The 6,987-nt window shown below is 36.9% G+C and overlaps 1 non-coding gene across 1 annotated transcript; it reads left to right on the top strand.

The window, feature by feature from the left end:
* Positions 1 to 757: 757 nt before the first annotated feature.
* Positions 758 to 860, top strand: LOC116753773. The gene has a single exon (XR_004349869.1). It is a non-coding gene; the product is annotated as a U6 spliceosomal RNA (small nuclear RNA).
* The last annotated feature ends 6,127 nt before the right edge of the window (positions 861 to 6,987 follow it).

Raw genomic sequence — 6,987 nt, 5'->3', positions numbered from 1 at the left:
TTTCAATAAAGTGAGAGAAGTCACCACAATAACTTAAAAACCACATATGGCTGAGAAAAATGCCAAAGGGGGGAAAATTAATTTTGATTTTGGTGGTATGTTTCCTGAGCTGGAACAGAACCCTGAATTGCTGGTGGCATTCACACCTCTTCATTACTGCCGTTAACAATTCTTTATCTACTTCTGGAGTCTATAAAAGCTGAGTGTATCAGAGAGATGCCAAATTCATATATAACTCCTGATACAGTGTTATGAAAATGATTCATTAATAAGCAATATTCAGACCTCTGTGATGAACTGTGGAGTCCAAATCAATTCACAGAGGACATTTCTCAATCTTTTTTCTTTTCACATTCTCTTATTTTGAATACATTCAAAGTAAAATCATGGCTACTGTAATTCTGTAGCAACTTTCAAGCTGAGAACATTGTGTTAACTTACTTATCATACAATCATACTCTGTATTCTGGTCCTTAGACAGGTGGCTTTCACATCTTTTTGATTGAAAGCAACTGTAAGAAATATTTCATGCCCTGACGTGGCACACTCACCACCCTCCCTTGCAGCAAACACATACAGTTAAGAAACAAAATTTTTGAAATAACACATTTACTTATTATTACCATTTTTACTTGTTCTATTTTCTTCTATTCTGTGTCTTTGTAAAATACTGGTCACTCAATTAAATTGATTTAATGTTCCATCAACATGCAGCTGAAAAAAAACTGCCTTATTGGTACTGTCCAAAACTACTTGGAGTTCTGAGCTTGGCAACAGCATACTAAAATTGGAACAACTGGAGATTAGCATGGCACCTGGGCAAGGATGACACACACATTTGTAAAGAATTCCATATTTTTTAAAAAGTCACTTGGGGAATTGTCCAATCATGGATGAATGGACAAGCAAAATGTAATAGATACAAACAATGGAATATTATTTAGCCTTTAACAGGAAGGAAATGTTGACACCTGCTAAGACATGAAGGAATCTTGGAAACATTATGCTAAGTGGAATCAACCAGTCACAAAAGAACAAATACTTTATGATTCCACCTGTATAAGATAGCGAGAGTAATCAAATTCATAGAGACAAAAAATAGAATAATAGTTGCCAGGGCTGGAGGAAGGACGAATTATTTCATGGGTATAGAGTTTCAGTTTTGCAAGATGAATAGAGTTCTTCGGATGGATGGTGGAACAGTTGCATGAAAATGTGAATGTACCTAATGCCACTGAACTTTACGCTTAAAAATGGTTCAAATGGTAAGTTTTATGTTATGTATACTTTACCACAATTACAAAAACATCACTGGACAACACAAATTTCATTGATATATTTCAGATTGATTGAATCAGAGGTTGGGATCCTGAATCTGGGAATTTTTAAGAGCTATCCAGGTGAATTTGATGCAAAGTGGTTTGGAAATCACTGCTTTAGAATATAACTATGATTTTCCCTCCTAACACCCACATTCTTTTGCCATTTCTCTGAGAGAAACAAGAAGTGTGTGGTGAGACCCTGCAGATCCTAACTTTACTCCTGATCAGGATTTTTTTTTTTTTTTTTTTTTTTTTGCGGTGCGCGGGCCTCTCACTGTCGCGGCCTCTCCCGTTGCGGAGCACAGGCTCTGGACGGGCAGACTCAGCGGCCATGGCTCACAGGCCCAGCCGCTCCGCGGCATGTGGGATCTTCCCGGACCGGGGCACGAACCCGTGTCCCCTGCATGAGCAGGCGGAGTCTCAACCACTGTGCCACCAGGGAAGCCCAGGATTATTTTTTTAAAAAGATTAAAATTTACCCTCCCCAAAGACCTCACCTCCAAATAGTATTAGAATTGGTCATTAGGACTTAACATATGAACTTTGGGAAGACACAATCATTCAGAACACAGCAGCTATCTTTTTTTGTGTGTTTTATATACCAAGTCCTGTACATACATTAATTTATCTAACATGGCAGTGTCCCATTTAGGATTTATATTTTTATTTTATTGATGAGGCAACAGAAGCTCAGAGAAGTTAATACCTTGCCCAATGTCTGAAAGCCCATACCTGATGGAAACTACATCTATCCGGCCCCCAAACTTTTAGTCTTTTCAACACTATCCTCCTTCTCTGCACAATTTTATTCCATTCTTCCACAGCACAGTGGAGGAGACCTCATTACTGTCATTTTAAAAATAAGAAAAGAACCTCAGGGAGATGACTTTATGAAGGTCACCCAGGAAGCCTTCCACGTTTTGATTCGATTTTCACCCATAAAATAGAGCTATTTTACCTCTGAGAAATATATTGAAGAAACCAAATAAAACTGAATGTCATAAAAATAATGCGAGAAGAGTAAAATCTTGATTAATATGAAAGTGCCAGGCAGCTACGGTTAATTGAAGGTTAACTAGAGGCTTCTTTTTGTTTTAACCTTTAATGCTGAAAATCCTTTCAGAATAGATTTAGCCACATCCTGGTTTATGTAAGTTTAGTGTAATGAACACAGTTAAATCTTTCTTTGAGTGTTTTCTTTTTCTTTTTTTTAACTTCTGTATATCCTTGTAGATGTGGATCATATAGGAAATTGATTTGAATTTTTATGGAGGCCAAGAAAAAAACTAAAAGTGGCTCTTTAGACCAAGTCTTTCATAGGACCTCATATGGTCTCTTGCTTTAAAATAAAGCACCAAAACAGTTCCAGGTCTAGTTCATTTTTTTGTTTTTGCTGTTTGTCTGTTGTTGTTTTTTTTTTTCCTTTGGAAGGTGTTTTTTGTTTTGGGGTTTTTTTTTTGTTCGCTTTTTCTTTTTTGTGAGACTGATTCAAGGAGGTTGGTCTGTGGAAGACAATTATACAATTGAATAGTACTTTAAGCTCCTCTCCCTCCAAATGGAATTTTAGGCTGAAGAACTATTACCATTTTTTCTGCTTATACAGGATATTCCCTTATATCGAGGAAAAAATGTATTTACAATTCTATAGATTATTCAGAGATAATAAAACTCTGAACTTTTTCATTTATTAGGAAAAATATAAAGGTGCAGTTTTCTCACAGAAGCCAGTGAATCCCACTCTGAACAGTTGACCTCAATCTCCCTTTGCCTAGACTGACACCCATCATCCTTCCCTGTTTGCATTATCCAGCGCCTTTACTATTTTCATTGAAATACATTTATTGAAACAGAGGGATGAATAATTTGATGTGGGAAAGAGTGAAGACAGAATCAAAGAGACACACACCAGAAATGGCTACTACAAGTGCTTTGGGTGTCTTTATTGGCTGGTCAACACTATAGATTTTATAGATTAGCAAACTTAATTTAGAAATAGATTTTATTGTTTAAATTAGTGATTTTCAAAATAGAGACTAAAATAGTTTTTAAAAATTAATAGAAAATTGGGGCCTTTTTAGGAGTTAATCTGCGGCAAGTATTTCTGGTTACAAAAAAACGTTTAATTTATACACTTTTATTCTTATAAAAGATGCTAGTAGAGGAAAATAAAATACCAAACATCAATAAATGTTATGTTGGCAAATATAAAAAAATAAAAATATAAAATATTTTAGAAACATTTACTCTGCCATAAGACTATAGTTTAAAAGTCTAACCAAACATTTCCCTTTAAGAAGGGCCCCCTATGTTTGATTACTACAGAGGCCTCTGTCTAAACACTAGTTTAGAAGACTACTGTTGACCCAGGTCTGATGAGGTAGTCAGCTGAATCCTACTGCTATAATATTGCATTGTCCAGTGAATCTTTCATCCTAGGTATAGTCTTAGCACCCTAAAGGAAAAACATAAAGCCGAGGAGTGGTAGAGTTTATAGGACAGTTTTGTGTATGCTGGCTACTAAATGACTGTATTTGCAGAAGAATTTCATTTTTAATTACTTAGAAAGTTTGCTTTCTTTACTTAGAAAGATGCCACGAAAGCAGTATATAACCTTCTCCTGCTTACAACTATTGGCTATTGATTTCTACCCAAAGAAGCCTAAATATTTGTATATCCAGATTGGTTTAGGTCAGTTTATAACATGATATATCAAAATAAAGCTTGAGTGAGATTCCTAAGGATATTCAGCCAGTGCATAGACTAAAAGATCAATAATATCCTTTCCACTTTAAAGACACAGAACTCTTCCTATGAGCCTACATTCGGAACATTCCTAGAAAAGGAATCAGTTCTCTGGAACATTTTGGTGATTAGAAATGACTTTGCCAAGAAGAATTTGCTCACACCTGTGTTCTTGGATTGATGGTTCTTTTATAGAAGTTGTTTTGCTATAACACAAGTAGACCTTAAATGAGAATATAGAAAGCGTGATGATAATGTAGTCCCAGCATTTTACATGGAAGGGGTTGTAAGTAGAGAGTACACCTGAAGGGGCAACGATTGAGTCTGGCTACCAGAAAAGAAGCTGAAGGCTGTCCCAGTCAGTGTGAAAAGTAACCTGAAGTTCTCATGCATATGATCTTCTTAGAGAAGAAGTAGGACCACCCTCTTTTCCCCTCTACATAGCCCTCTCAGCCTTCCTGCTGCAATTCAGAATCTCTGCTTTCAGGCTGAGCTTAATGTTTACCTGAGTCTTGCATTACAAGATTTAAAAATTGTTGGGGAGATGCCAAATGATCTAGCAGAGAGATCCACAACAAGACACATAATTCAAACAGGTTTGACAGACATAGGATTCATATTTCTAGTATATTGCCTGGAAAGTCAATTGCCTTTCATGTCTAGTTGCAAAGAGTTAACAATCCATGTAAAACCCAAAACTTACATTTTCAGCAGAAAATCTGGCTCCATGTTTTTGAGAGTTATTTATGTTATTAAGAGGGCTAAATGTCACTTATACATATCACCACATTTGTGGAGATGGCTATCAGATATCTTAATCTTCAAAGCTGTTATATATTGTGGTTGGAGACATATTCTATCAAACTACCCCTTTTTCTAACACTAGCCAAGGTGATGACAGAGAGAGAGTTGCCTAACCTGATGAAATCTCATTTCCCAAATTCTTCTATCTCATCTAAGTTAGTTTGGGTCAGCATCTATCTTTCCTGCTTTCTTCCATCTGTTCTATTTTCACACTTGTCTAATTTATCATTTGATTGATACTCTAGCTATCTACCATATTGTTCAAAAGACAAAGAGAACATTATATCTTTAGAATTTTAATAAAATAAATTTAAGTGATTTTAAACTTAGTGCCTTTCCCAACCCACAGCCTTACTCTACCTTTACTATGAGCCAGTTGCTCCATAGCTACTGGAAAGACAGTAAAATAAAAGGGTAGTACAAGCTTGAGGAGGGGGCTAGGGAAATAGTGAAAGTTTGTTAGGCACCTCCCACTATAATGGCATTAGCTGAAAGCTTACTTTTCCTTGAAGATGTTGGAAGATCCAAACAGCACTCCTTCCCTAACCCTGAGAAAAGCTATATAATATATAAAATAATCATTTTTCTTGAGCTCATTAGAGAGCTGAAGTCACAAGACAATCAAGTAAACTGAATTCTAAATAAGGACAAGCCTCATCCAAAAGACATCAAGACATACAAACTTATTCACCTTAGGCAGAGTATGGGACATACATCAAACAAGTGGCTAAAAAGAAATCAGCTAAATTTAACAAATTCTTAATACCAAGTGTGACTCTGCATTTCAGTTAAGAATAGCTGGTGGAGTGAGACACAAGGGGAGTTCACACTCACTCATACCCTCTTTTCCACAGACCTCCATCAGGGGCTTACAAAAAAAATGGAGGCAGCACAAGTGATGAGGTGAGCCCCGCCAGTGGCACAGGTGTGAAGGCGGTGAACAGCAGCTGCTAATGACCAGGCTAAGGCTGTGCCTACTTCCCTGAAGTGTTCTTTCCTACAAAACAAAAGCCTTAATCTGCTATTGTGGGGAAATAAACTCTCTCCTCCCAGGCATGGGTAGAGATTCATTGCTTCTGAGGTAGGAATAGATGTAAAACCTGTCTGCCTCTGGGAAAGGGGTAGAGGAGCCTATCATCCTAAGGACACAACCAGTGATCCATTCTTGCTGAGTTAGAAGTAGAAACAAAACTCCTTCTCCTTGAACCTAGCATCCTACACTCTTCAAAAAAGAGATCTGCTATTACTGCAGGAAAGGTAGAAAACCTCTGCCTAAGAATACTGAGAAAAGGAGCAGGAATGGAGAAAAGGCCAAACCACAGAGACCCAGGCACACAAATCCACCTAAAACTTACCAGGAAAGTAAAATGCCCTACCCCCACAAGAAATCTAGTGGCAGGGACTACCAAAACCTGAGACTAGAATTTGAACACTGAGAAAGAACTTCCAACTTCCCAGGCACCACCCTAAATACAAGCTAATGGAAGCCAAACACTGGAAGAACTGAAGCCTGTACTATACCAGGAACAGGTTTACCAAGCCCAGCTCAGCTATGGAAATCCACTCCCCACACCTAGAGCTTTATTGAAAAAGAGGCAAGTAAAGAGGGGTGGGGGAGGGGGGCTTTACCATTTACTGGCATATATGCTATTTATCTCAGATTCTATACTTCTTTTTAACAACATTAATCATTTAGTCAAAAAATATAAGACACACACTGAAACAAGAAAAAATCCATTTCAATAGTTAAAGCAATTAATAGAACCAGAGGAATGACTCACATATTTGAACAATCAGATGGGTCTTTAAAATAGTCATGATTAATATGTTAAAGTATCTAGTAGGAAAGATAGATCACATACAGGAACAGATAAAAATTATAGCAGAGAGAAAGAAATTAGTTTTTAAAAGTTGAGTACATGCTAGTAAAAAGAAAGAGCCATCAAAGATGAAGATTTCCTTCACTGAACTTATCAGAAGACCAGATACTACTGAAAAATAACCAGTGAGTGAGAAGATAGGTAAATAAAAATATCCAAAATGAAAGGTAAATAGAAGCAACAGAGAGAGAGGGAAAGAAAGAAAGAGAGAGGGAAAGAAAGAAAGAAAGAAAGAAAGA

This window comes from Phocoena sinus, chromosome 4 (assembly GCF_008692025.1).
Source record: "Phocoena sinus isolate mPhoSin1 chromosome 4, mPhoSin1.pri, whole genome shotgun sequence".
Lineage (NCBI taxonomy): Eukaryota > Metazoa > Chordata > Mammalia > Artiodactyla > Phocoenidae > Phocoena > Phocoena sinus.
The sequence above is the reverse complement of the archived record's forward strand: the minus strand, read 5'-3'. Positions and strand labels throughout refer to the sequence as shown.